Raw genomic sequence first — 13,220 nt, 5'->3', positions numbered from 1 at the left:
TTATTTTAATTCTATTTATTCTAATCGACGTTTTAAGCTATGAAAATTTTGTAGTCTAGTGTAATTTGGTCCGTTAAATATGAAATTTCGAAGTTGAATTTTTTCGAACCAGGGCTGTGGGTTAGAAGAGCACGGCTAGTGGTTGCAATCCGGATCAGTACAATTTGAATTTATTTTTTCGCGCTCAAAACGACTAAACAAAATTTAATTGAATGAAAACAATACAAGCTGAATAGCTAAAGTTACTTTGAATTTGGACAAATTAATTAACTACATTTTATTTTATCTCCTGCCCCCATTTATTCCCCTTTTTATATTTCAGTTATAATAAAATACTTTTTAAACTTAACCAATAAGTATTTAAAGAATTTTTAATTGAGATAAAGCCCCATTCAAGTTTCTGTTGTAGAAAAGCCGAATCACATTTATACCAATGATAATTCGATTCAAATACATTCACCAAAAAGTATACTTTTTATATATGAAAACTTTTAATCTTGTCAACATTATTCTATCCACTGCCATATTTTCTGACTGTAAAGCCTTTGCAATCGAACTATTTTAAATCACCTTGGTGACAGAATAAAAGGCTATATTTCTACACTGACTTTAGATTTTAAATTTTTTGATGTGCCATATTTTGCATGTTTCAGTTTAGTTGGAACTAAAAATAAATAAATAGAGACACACCAAATGCTAGATAAATCCAGCAAATGCGGCATCAGAAAGTTGACAGAACACAAAACAAACAGAAAGAAGTCAAAAGAGCCATTGAAATGGGTTCCTATTGGAGAATGAAATTTATTTATGTTTTAATAGTTTGAATTTGAATTGTGGAGCTGTCAAATGAAGGAAGCCTGAATTCGTGCCCTAAGGCTCGACCTTACTTCTTGACAAAGGTAACAAAGCGAAACGAGAAGGGATGGTGTATTAAAGGAGGCCAATGTCACACCCATTCCATTCCCCACGCATCAAAAAGGGTTGAAATAAATAAAAATTGTTTTCCGTCTTTGCGGCAGCACACGCGACATGCATAATAATAAAAATAATAACATCGGAAAAATGAGAAGGTTTTGGAGACGACCGCAATTCATATAAAAATAAAATAAAAAAAACATGGAAAACAACAAATAACAAAAAGAACAAGGACTCCCCAGCCACAAACCCCTCTTCAGCTAATGCAATAATAAGAGCAACGCGAAAAAAGCATAAATAAAAATATATGAAATGGAGAGGGGGCGGAAAACAAAGCTCAAAGCAGCATGACGCTATTTGGAAAGTGACGCCTTCCGCTTTTATTGCAAACTATGGAAGGAGGAACAGCAGGAGACCGGAAGTTGGAACGAGCTTTTTAAGAGGAGAAGGAGGGGCTATACTATAGTGTCGACTCCCTCCGCGTGTCATGGAGTTCACATGGAGTAAATGGAGGACTGTCTTCTCCTCAGTTGGAAATGGAAAAGCTGAGATGGATGAGCCAGGATTTCCTTGTCCATTAATATTGCGTCAGAATAGTTTGAGGATAGGCACGTAGAGCGCTGAACTGATTCGATGTTTACATTTCTTGAACGGTTAGAGAGTTAAAATGGTAAATTGATTTTATATCAGGTAATTTTTGTAAAAATACATGCTTATTCCTGACAGTTTGTAAGCCTATCAGAGTAAAGGAAAAAAATTGTTCAGTATTTGTCAAAGAAGCAATTTTATTTAAAACGGATTAGTTTTTAAATGTGCATTTATCATTCTATTTGTATAATGCCAAAAGCTGTTTTATATTTGTATTTCTCCAAAACAAATTGATTAAAACTAGCAAAAGAGCAAGTACATTATAGACTTACATTATTTCATCTAGAGAAATTTAATAAAACAAAGTTGCAAAGTTTCAGGAACTCAAACATATAAACATACATCCATACACACAAATTGCAGATAAGCTTACAATCCAAATACTGTTCCAGACCAAAAGGCAAGTGGGCCAAATAGCCAGCTCCAGGACAACTTTAGCTTAGCTCTAACTCTTTTGGAGTGTCCTGAGCGAAACGTAAGCGGAAGTCCTTACAGCTTTTGCATATCCTTAAGTGCCACTAAGTGGTGCTATCATTCTTTCATCTGTGTGGAAAGTGATGGTTATCGCACCCCACCACAGCATTTGTATTCACGTAGAGATAGGGATACAGATACACTTTGATTTCGAGATACAGATACAGATACAGATACTCACGGATGGAGGCACCGCTCTGTGCATCCTGCATATATCCTGTTTGTGTGTGCTTGTGAGTTTCAAGTATTTGTTGACTCTTGTTCACCTTCCCCATCCACATCCTGGGGCCTAGATTCGCTGCGGTTTTTTTTTATAGCTGACCATGACAGAATTTCACTCTCCACTATATTTTTTTGCCCCCCTCAAAGGGCCCTTCATGCTGTTTCACCTCCCACTCAACCCACCCGACTGCGACTGTGCTACCAAAATGTGTCCAAAACATAAATGACATTTATATTGGTTATAGTATTAGAGAGCAGCTTGCTCTGACCCTTCCGCTCATACGTTCATACGTGCAAACATTTTGGGTCATAAAAATAAATACATAAGCAACAGCAAACATTGCCCAAACAGGAACAAAGTATTTATTTTGGTAGTAAGAAAGAGAGGTCAAGCTTTGAGATATGAAAAATCGCACGCATTCAGAGTGTGCACAAGGTGTGTTTCATAAACGGATGATAGTTGTTCCATATGACCGAAATATTCGCAGAAAAAATACTAAACTGTTCTCAATAACTTGAAGTTAGATTATATGACTCATATTAAAAGCAATTAAAAGTTTGGTATTCGTTAATTTTAAGATCAGTAATAATGTTATTTCTAAAAAATCGTATCTTAAATAGTTATTATAGTTTTAAAAGTTAATGTACCTGTCTGTCATGTACAATAATTCAACGATTGTTAGTTATGGAACGTGGTGTAATTTTGTAGCGAACGTATAAAATATCCCTGTCTATATTTAAAATTGGAAACTTTTGCCCAAGTTAAGGGGAATGGCAGCGATAACAATTTTCTGGTCACGTGGTCAGCAGCGTGAGCTGAAACAGGACTTAAAGAGTCAGAGTCAGAAATTGCGTATACGCCGCTCTCGTCAAAACGCAAATGTCAAAATTGGCCGAAAGGGCTGTGCCATGGCCTGGGGCGGGACTAGGTGGCGTGGTAGTGGATGTTTTGGCCCCAGTGAGTGGCTTAGGCTATGTGCGTGCCTTTGGCATATTTGTTTGGGAACCACACTCATCTAAGGAGGCACGGAGGAGTGATAGCCTGGTATAGGTGCCCCATGAAGGTAAACTGAGCGATAGCTAGCCGCAAGTTCAATGGCTTCGCTCATAAATCCATCGCCGCAGCCAATGCAAATAAACAAGGCTGCCAGGCAGTCGGAAAAATGAGAAAAGCGCGACTGAGTCTGCCCGGAGCAGGCAATATTCGCTATCGAGCGGATAGATAGCCAAGCGCCAAAACAACAAGCCATCGGCACACCCACATGGACGCACGCAGCATGCATGCCACGTGCTGATTAAAACCTTTTTTTATACTTTACCATAACTTCACCAGGTGGCTGGATAACCAAGTTCCCTGAAGCTTAACCAGGTATCAAAGGGGTAGAGTTTTATAAATACTATAGCTCCCTGTTATGCTAACATGCATCCTACAGCAATTATTAATTAGTTGAATTTCATATTCAAAAATATTAAAAAAAAAAAAAAATACTTTATACAAAGTATATTGCAACCATATTCAATTTTACCTGGGGGCCAAGTGCTCCTGCTTACATAAATATGTAACTTTGCGTTGGAGTAAGAAATGTTTGAATGGGAGCCAACAAGCTGAAAAACTAATTGCAACAAGTAAGAATCATAGTTATAATTGGAAATATATCCTTCCTATACGCAAAGTATAATAATTTATTTACTAACTGCTGAAATTTACAATCTTAGTCCTAATTTATGTTTTAAAATATTAGCAAAGAGTGTTTTGGCATACGAAGTTTTAAAATCTAGAGACCTTAACGACTTGTAGGTGACAATGTTTTTCAGATTTCTGCTCTCCACTTTCACAATATCCTTCTTTTTGCACGTCAGACATTCTTCCTTCAGTTTGCGTGTTTTTACAAAAGGGTTTTGTTCCCGTAAACTCTTGTATTCCTTGCTCAGTCATGCACGATGAGGCACCCGAAAACATAAATACAAAATCATTTTCGTTTTTTGCCTTGTTTTTCGGTTTGTTTTGGACGTTTTTAGGCCTCACGTGTTTGTTGTTGTTTATTCTGTGGGCCTAAATCATATTAATGAATTTTCTTATGGTCATGTTTTGGACCTCGGTCAAGTCTGTCCCGAGGAGGAAGGGTTGCGAATGAAAGTTTGGGCGACATTAATTACGCAAAATTAAATTTGATATCCTCGCATTAGCCGTGAATCAAGAAATGTACGAAACTGAAACACTTCACCGGGTTTTACTTACTTTTGGGAGGAGTCTTTTTTTCTGTTTTGGGGAAAGGGTAATAGGGGTTGGTGGGTGCTTTGTGGGGTCACCACTTGAGCGGCTTAGTTTAATTTATGCTTAAAACAAAAAAGGAAGAACAAGAAATAATAATTGCCTGCAATGCGAAATCCGCTTTTGGTCATTAGCGGAGAAGCCTTTTTTTTGGGAAAAAGGGGTGAAATTTCGCCGAGCGATGAATGCGTAAATGTGAGTTTGGAAGTTAGGGGTCAAGCTCCCTCCCGAATTTATTTGCCTCGCGCATTGCGGACCTCATTAGCAATAGTTTTGTTTGGCTTTGTCTGGTTTTCGGTTCAGTTCAGTTTGGGCCGAAATGTTTATTTTGACTTTCCCCCCGGTAAATCCAGGCATAAATCATGGCCCAAACTGCACTGACAGTTGCGGCGCCATCGATGATGATGATGGCATTTTGTGGGCAGAGGCAGGGCTTTATCAGTTAGCCGGCACTATGATATTGCCAGACTTGGCTGCAAACTGCGGCCCAACTAATTAGCCCACAAATGTGCGACAACAGCGTGAACAGAGGGCTTAGAAGAAGTCGCGGGCAACGTTCGTAAATAATGATAGCTAATTTAAATGGATTGCTAGGGGCAACAACAGCGAATCAAGCCATTTCATATGTGGATTGTCCAAACCATTTGACAAGATTCAAATAGAGGGTGCTTAAAAGGATTTCAATATAAATGGCATTGTTTGTTTTCGGAGAATAATAAGAAAAGTAAGGAAAACCCTAAATTACTGACAAAACTATAACATTTATGGCTTGAGACCTTAATTACTGCTTACTTTCTTGAGCTTCGTTTTTAAATTCGTTTTGATTTCACTTCTGTTACTTAAGTTTTTTTTTCAATTACTTTTCTTTCATAAAACCCTTCATCTGTTATGGCTTCTTAATTATTTTATTTTCAGCTGTATGCAATCAATTTTCCCTTCCCAATATTCCCACTACATCAGTTGCTATGCCTACCAGCCCAATTTTGCATTTTTCTTCTGCATTTTCCCTGTATCTCAGGTGTCCTTGGTAACACTAACCCATTTATTTAGCAAGGCAAAAAAAAGTGAAATATAAAGCACAGGATGTTATTTTCTACCGCTCACTCAGTTTATGTCCCACCTGTTTATCTTCCTTAGCTTTGACTGTCGTTGAGTGGGCTGGTGCGGGGGCGGGGCGGGGAGCAAGGAAGTCAAGGGGGTGGTGAAAGAGGGAGGCTGGGCGGTTAAGCATGGGGGCCAATCAAGCTGCATGAGTGCATCCTACTGGAGCTTAGCTGCATCCTCGTCACACACAGCAACGTAATCGCACAAACACAGAGGCAGAAACACGTGTGTGGCATCATCATTAACCGTACTGAAAGGATGGAGGTTTGAAAGGAGCGAATCGGGGGTCTCAGACTTTCTTCTTTCACCTTGCCCCCTCTCAACTTCCTGTTGTTATTGCTGATTGCCTGCTTAAGGAAAAAAGTAAGAACGGGAAGCAGACTTGCTTTAATCCGAATTAAGTCAGATATCAGATCATTGATTTAGAGTACGGACGGACATTAATAACAAGAACCGGTTGAATTAAGCATAGAATATAGGGCCATAAGTAAAACTAATATTTTTTAAAGGCTCAATTACTTGCAAGGATATCAATCTCTTACTTACCTAGTAAGCAGTCAGTAACTTTAGGGAAAATGCTGTATTTTGTATAGATATAAGAATCATTTTATGATGAGTTTCTGGTATCCAATTAAAACATATGAAAAGTCTCTACTATGAAATCTAAAACTCTGTTTAAATAAAAATTGGGATAGCTTACGAGTGAACTTTTATAATCAAATATGTTTTACTTACAGGAACTCCAAGTAAGAATACAAATTTAGAAAGTTTCCTCTGTATTTTTTACGGTCAATGGGGCAATAAGATATGTGAATTTGATTCAAATTCGATTTCAAACCAAAGCGGATTTCCATGTGAGGTAATTGCAGATTTCGTGTTAAATGTGTTTATCCCAGCCCAAAATGCTAATTTATTTCTGTTCAGGCGTGTGTGTTGGTGCACTACCAATTGTGAGTGTTAAGCCGAGCATGAATTATTCAAATCAAAATTAATTTGTTATTAGTTTGCAGCAAACAAAAGCACAGCAACAGGCAAGTAGCATAAAGGATGCGGAGGCAGATCGGGAAAAAACTTGGAAAACCAATAAGTATGGTCGGGCATAAAGCCAACCTCATTAGCAACTATGTTAGCGAGCGGGATGGATAGAGGGAGCTGAAAAGAGGGACACGGGGCAAACATGGGCGCAACAGCGCCTTAAAAATTAACATAAAACACTACAAAATATCGGCAGCAACGAGCGAAGACAAAGTAAAAAGCGAAAATACGTAAAAGAAAAAGTAGGAAAAATGAAATTCAAATAAACCTTAAAATTGACTTAGCGACGACGACAGCAACAACAACATCGGTGACAGAAGCAACGTCAGCAGCAGCAAAAAAATAAAAAAAGCTTCATGACATGACATCAACAAACAATCAAGCGACGAAGAGAAATGAAAATGAAATGTAAGTGGTATAAAAGAAAAAAGGGAAAGCTTCTGGTATATAATTCAGAAGTTGTTTTTTTTTTGTAAAATCAAATATGTTCGATCACAGCCGTTCTTCAACCCTCGTTACCTTTATATTGAAACTTGTATTTTGCATTATGGGTCTGTGGTTCCAAGAGTTGTGGAACCTACTTTAAACGCAACACTTCGAACTCAAACAGGTTGGTTGACTCAAGCCAAAACGAGGGGTGATTTAGTTATTCGAAATACAGAATGAGTTCTTTAAATTTAACTTGTTTTTAATTTTCATTAAATCATTAAGTCAGCACTGTGTTCTTTAAATAAAAGTAGTTATATTTTAAGGATTTGTAGGTATAATACAGTGGACTATCTATTCATGCTTATATTAATAGCTGCACAAAACAATTTTTTAAAGAAATTCAATATAAAGGACTCAAATATTTTTCTCTGACTTAGTCATTTTTGTAATATCTAAACAATTAGTGATTAGAAGCATTACCTTAAAATAACGACCGATTTAATTTAAATCTACAACCAGTTATTGATAATCCATTGCAGTCAATTGCAACATTAATTATGGAATATGTATATCTCAATATTTATATGAACCTCATAAATAGTGCTTCATGAATTAGTAACTGTACCATATAAAAACAAAAAACAAATAAATCCTGATTTAATATTTGATTTAAATTTTTTTAATATCAATCGTATGCATTCAAAGGAAAGCGCCACCTCCCCCATCGCACCTTCGAACATGTTTGAGTTGGGGGCTCCCGTCGAACCTGCTTGAAGCCGGCTGCCATTGTGGGGCCGCTCTGCCGCCGCCGCTGCCCCACTGCCGCCCCTCTGCCGCGGCGCCGCTGGCATTGGCGCTCGGCGTCGATGCTCGGCTTCAGTTTCAGTTTGTTTATAAACTTTGTGCTGGGCGGATGTGTGCGCGCTTTTGTCGTCTGGGGAAATCGTTGGAGAATCGCTACTTCGAGCTACGAACTTCGAACCCAAAAGCTAGCCGCTTGGCGTTCCGTTAGCCCCGCCCACCGTCCCGTCGCCGCCGACCACCCCCCGCCCGTCTGCCTACACCCACACTCGAGGAAAAGCTGAAGAAAAGCGCGCGCGACAAGTGAAGCGCACAGGTTATCTGTGCTCGTATGGGTGAAACAGTGAAGCAGTGTTTATTTGTGTGATTTCTTTTGTTTGCTGGCCAATTGTGGAGCTTAATTGAATGCTTGTCTCATATGGGCCAACAGAACCCACAGGCCGAAAACAACAACAACGCTTCAGCAAAAGCCTACTGTTTCGCAACGCCATAAAAAAGCATATATATTGGAAAAAAAAGAGGAGAAATACCAAAGCAACACATATACGCGAACATATCGACAAGAAGAGAAGCTAAGCCAGAAATACTATATATATATATACATATATAGCATATAAAAAAACCAGTTTCAAGCCGCCGCAGCGGTAGCAGAAGCAGCGCAGTCGCAGCGTTTCGGCCGAGGTGAGTTCTGCACTGGTGTGCGTGTGTATCTGTGTGTGTCTTGCCGCCCACATGTCGCGGCTTTCTCTGCCGCCGTCGACGTTGCCGTCGCAAACTGGCTTGTGTCGCATGTGAAAAGTTACTTTAATTCGATCCGAGAATCCGAACAACACACCAATCTCCCCCAACAACCAAAAAAAATCCAACAACTTGTTGAGGCATTCTTCATTTTGCCAACCAGAACCGGAGACAACTCCAATTTGATTCTAGAACCCAGAACATGTAAATCATTTCAAAGCAACAAAAAAATTACCAGAAAACTAAACTAATTTGCCCAGTTTTGCTTTTGACAAACTTTGTCTATATTTCTTAACAAAAAAAAAAAAAAGATAACGACGAAGTTTTTACACACTTGCAGTCTTAACTTTATGTTTATATGTGCTGTATGCAGTCATCTGAACTCTAAAACCCGTTTATATTACGTCATTAGATATCAATTTTACAAAATTTCAACTATTTATAAATTAGTGTTTTAGTTTTACCAATTTTGTTTTAAACAGATATAATTGTCATATTTACCAGACTCTTGGAAGATAATTCTTTAGAAACACAGTTTTGGAATCTTTACCATCGCTCAATTAAAGTACTTCAAATTTAAGAAACCAAATGAGAACCTTTTCATTTATTGAAAAAAAAAAAATAATAATAAATTCACGACACACATTTAAACACAACAAAAAATTTATTTATTTCATAAAATTATATCAAAGAAAAATCGTAAAATAGGTATTTAAGAGCTATATGACCTGCTTTTTAGACCAAATTGTGAGTGTACCCCTGTTAGGGTATAAAATAAACTAATTTAGACAAGAAGAAGCATCAACAACTGATAGCAAAGGCAGAACAACAACAAAAGAAACAACGACAAAACACAAAAAGCTTTGAAAAACTTTTTAATTGTCAACTTTAAGCCGAAGCCAACTTTGGGGCAATATAGTAGAGTTCTTTTTTTTTTTGGTAGCGCTTCGTCCGCCTCCACCGAATTTTTTGTAGTATTTTATTTTTTATGGGCGGTACTCACTAATTGAAATTTAGTTTACTTGCTTGTTTACTTAGTCGTCTCCATACATACTCTCTTTTTCCCTTCTTCAGAACTCCTTTATTTTTTAATGTAGAACATTTTGGCTTTTGTTTCCTAGAATTTGCTCCTGTTCCCTATACTAATAAATTAACGAACGGAAAAATCGATTGATTAATGTTAATTCGAATTTACTAAGCCCGCAAGACCTCCAAGTGGATTAAGTATATAAGTTTGATTTAACCAATAATTGAGCCTGCAAACAAGTTTCATTAAAAAATTTCAAAGAGTATATATATTTTAGAGCTTTGGAAGTCTTTACCCGTTGTAGTCGACCAACAGATTTATGGAATAAAAAGTGCTATAACTGCTTTGGAAATGCAATTTTATCATCACTGCGAGGACATTATATACTTTAGCTTCATCGGAGAAATATTTTACCCTTTTACGCAATTACATAATTATCTTACAATCCCTGTACCCTGATCTACCCCAATATTCCCCCGTCGTTCTCGCCTTTATAATTTGTTTGGCCTGCTTTTGCAGAGTCTTCATGTACTCGTATTTCACAGTTTGCCTCAATTACTGGCTGATGTCCCTTCTTCTTACCCCTTTTATGTGCAACTTTTGTTTTCATGCCATTTTTCATATACTTTCGCTGGCTACGCACAAATTAAAAGTTTGTACTGTCGGAAAAAGGGAGATAGGGGTAAATATGGAGTCCGCATGGACTCCAGTGCATCTGTCACTAGAACTGGGACTAAAACTACCAACTACCGCTGCTAGCCAGACTTAATACGCAACAATATTTTTTCTATCGCACAGTAGCAGGCTTAAACTTTGTCCGGACCCGAAATTCCCCCCACGTTCGTCCTATATCGCCCCGCTTTCGTCCCCGCATCGCCAACACTTTCACCGGGCAAATATTTGGAATACATTTGCTGGAGTTGTCGTCAGGAGACAGACTTTGGCATAATTTGTATGCAAAAATCTCAAATAATATACATGGGACGACATCCACTCGCATGTTTGTATCAACGCATCTGGTGACAGTTTATAATTTCAATCAGTGTCACACTTGTGACAACTTGTTATGTTTTATTACCCTGGCAACCAAGGAAGATCATATCCTTTTCCCCTCTAAGCAAATTGAATGGAAATTCATTGCGGGGGAAAATGTTCATGATCAAACCAGTGTAAGTCGCAAAGCCAATGAAATAAAAACAAAGAATATTTTCTTTAATTATTTTGCATTCCGGACACATGTTGAGCAAAGCAAATATTCACAAAAATGGCAAAGAAATAAATATACATTTATCAGAGGATAACTTTCTACTTTTGACTTTACCAAAATAGCAAGATAAGGAACATGAAAAAGGGAAAGAGTTTTACTTTCTGTGGTTGACACAAAAATACATAAATAGTTCCCTTTGTTTGAGATATTTGCTTCGCTTGTGGCATGGTCATGCCTGAGGCTGGCCAATTGCGGATATACAACTATGGTCAGGTGGGTGCTCTGATTGCCTCAGAGTGGAAACCAGAAATATCCGAGAGCTTTAATTAAATTGCCAAAATTTTTCTATTTTAAGGGAAAACCAATTTGTAGGCTAAATGAAAATTAATTAAAATATGCTGACTTAGAACAAACCAACTTTTATCAAAATTTTAAATTAATTTTAAAAACTGGTTTTATAACTTTTTTTATTCATACCTTTCTATACGAAAATAGACAAGTGAGAAAAAACTCATATCTTTGCAATCTTCTGAAAAATAATAATTATGATTATTGAAATTAAAAATAATTTGGTTCACTCATAAAAAGGAAAACGCTTGAAAAATTTTCTCAGTTTCCTGCCAATCAAAGTCTTCCAAGTTCTAAGCGTGCTACAACTTGATCACAAACTGCAATCTGCAAACTGCAACTATAGCAAGTAAAAGTTTAGAAATGGGGGTAGTTACGCAGCTGCTATTGTTATGTTCCTTCGAAGACAATTTCAAGTAAATTGCAAGTGCGGCAAATGTAGAGAGCTGAAACGAGTCAGGCAGCACAATATACAGCTTGAGCACCGCTCCCCTGTTCAACTGATTCATAGGGAAAATATTTGCAGCAAAAATATACAATATTCAAAAACTCCGAGGCGAGGATGAGTCAGAAAAGTAGGCGCTCTGCAAGCCGAATAAATATTCCATAAAGCGAGTTAAGCTCGGGTCGAAAATTTAATTCAATCGACACAGACAACCTATCGGAATCTTGGGCTTGGCGAATATTTGCATAAAATCACAATTAAAGCGATTGCCGGCTGCCTTTAATTGTTTTGTATCCCTCAGATACATTGTGTAAGCCACGCCGCATACATTAAAATTATCTCTTCCCCGTCTGGCTGGCTGCATTTACCCCCTTCTGTGTCTGCAAAAATAAACGAAAAAAAGTGGAGGCGTCGAGGTGAATTTATGACTCATGGGTTGATTTTTCTCTCCATTTTCCTTGCCGCTGTTGCTGATATATCTGTATCTGCAAATGCAACTGCAGGACGCAATTGTCGCTTACGTGTTAAAGAGGTGAGCTAGCAAAGTTCCAGTGGGTACTTTTTTATTTTACATTTCTTACATTCTATGCTTTGGCATGCCGAAATGTCTCTCTTGGCGTTTTTGTCTGAGCCACATTTGCCTTTGAGGCATGCCACAAGTCTGCCACCCCCTCTTTAGCCATGACCAGGTGTGTGCGTCAGCTTGTGCGGGTGGAACGTGCCACAAGCTGCCAGCTTCTGGAAATTTTCTTTTCTCATTTCTGCCCGTTCTGCTTTCCACATCATGTATTTATGCCTGCATTTTTCAAGGGTATCATCGGCTTTTTGGTTTAACAAGAATTTAATATCTTTAAATGGGATGGGTTAAAGAATAAGTCAAAACCTTATCAGTTTATTAAAACGGCTTTCCCAAAATTGGTTGGTCCCAGAATAATAAAATAATTTATTTGTATTAGTATAAAGTATATAAAGAAGAATGTAATTTGAAAAAAGTTATTTTTATACCACTTTCATAATTTCCCCCATTTTATAATTATTTAATGGGTATCTCGTCTGTTTATGCCCCCGATCGCATCATTAAATTTGTTGTTTTTTCCCTTGGCTGCCTGTCTGCGGCTTATTGTGTGAATTACTGCCGGGCCATTCTCCTTCCGTCGGGGTCTGGAAAAAACGCCAAGTAGGGTTTCTCTGAGGTGGTTTGGGGTGGTCTAAGCTCGTCGGATTACAGCTATCAGCTGCTGCCGCCACTTTCCGATTTCTGTCTGTCGTTGTTGGGGGCTGGGCTGCGTTTTCATTTGGAAGATGGGCGTAGCCGACATCTTGACTTTTCGCGGGGGAGCGGCTGAGGGACGAGGGTTAGGGTCAATGGCGTCCTATTCGGCATCAAAGGCAAAGCCAATGGCCTGTCAAATTTAAATATAATTAGGCATAAATTGTTGCAATTCGTAAAGCTATTTACTGCGGCCACGTTTGAGTGGTACTCTCGGGGGAAGGGAGGTGAGTTGCTTAATTAATTACAAAAAAATGTTTATGAGAAACTGAGATTTTATTAAGT

The 13,220-nt window shown here is 38.1% G+C and overlaps 1 protein-coding gene across 4 annotated transcripts in view; it reads left to right on the top strand.

Moving 5' to 3' along the window:
* Positions 1-7,997: 7,997 nt before the first annotated feature.
* The window catches only part of LOC108140540 (trophoblast glycoprotein), a 43,555-nt gene continuing 38,332 nt past the window's right edge, over positions 7,998-13,220 (top strand). For all 4 annotated transcript variants that reach the window (XM_041709520.1, XM_017263369.1, XM_017263370.1 and 1 more), the window contains exon 1: positions 7,998-8,581. The gene's annotated coding sequence lies outside the window, so the exon portion shown is untranslated. The remainder of the gene's footprint in view (positions 8,582-13,220) is intronic.

Source organism: Drosophila elegans, unplaced genomic scaffold (genome assembly GCF_018152505.1).
Source record: "Drosophila elegans isolate 14027-0461.03 unplaced genomic scaffold, ASM1815250v1 contig_476, whole genome shotgun sequence".
NCBI classification, from domain to species: domain Eukaryota; kingdom Metazoa; phylum Arthropoda; class Insecta; order Diptera; family Drosophilidae; genus Drosophila; species Drosophila elegans.
This window is presented reverse-complemented; position numbering and strand designations above follow the sequence as displayed.